The sequence below is a fragment of the Octodon degus genome, unplaced genomic scaffold (assembly GCF_000260255.1).
Source record: "Octodon degus isolate 3935 unplaced genomic scaffold, OctDeg1.0 scaffold00200, whole genome shotgun sequence".
Taxonomy (NCBI): Eukaryota; Metazoa; Chordata; class Mammalia; order Rodentia; family Octodontidae; genus Octodon; species Octodon degus.
Window position 1 is genome coordinate 4,461,429 of NW_004524776.1, and position 687 is coordinate 4,462,115.

The following is a 687-nucleotide window of genomic DNA, read 5'->3' on the forward strand; positions in this document are numbered from 1 at the left end:
CTACCTCAATCCTGAGAAAAGCATTCTGCCTGGCCTATTAGTCACTAGGCAACCTTGTGTCACAGGATACTAACTTTGCAAAGGTATACATAAATGCCTCTACTATTGTTTTTTGGATCTTTTGCCAATCGAGCATGGGCCACCACATGACCCCAGCTATTATCTCTTGTCTTTATTGTCTAAATTCTCTCACTGTTTTCTCCCAGGGACCATGGAGAAACCAACGAATCCTTATAGGGAACATCAGAGGAGACCCGGCCCTGGGGGACACACAGCCTTGTCCACAGTGAAGTCATCATGAGTGAGGAGACAGAGGAAGTGGCAAAGAAAGGTTGGCATAGGACTGGATGTGGTGTAGGATGGGCCTAACATGTGGGGCTGGAGGAGAAAACAACATGGGAAGGAAAGTGGGAATGAGTCTGAGAGATGCTGTGGTGGGTTGTGGAATGAAGAAGAGAATGAGAGGATTAGATTCAGTCTTAGCCCAGGTCATGGTGAGTGTGTGGGAGAGGTTCCTTCTACCCTGTGCTGGCAGGACCTGCTGGTCCCAGAGAAGGTGCAGCATGGGTGAGACCCTCTTCTACCCCCTTGGGACCACCCACCACTCCACAGTACCTCCCAACCCTGCCCACCAAATGAGAATCTCTGCCACTTTCTGGGGACCCCCAGATCCAGTCCTAGCCCAGG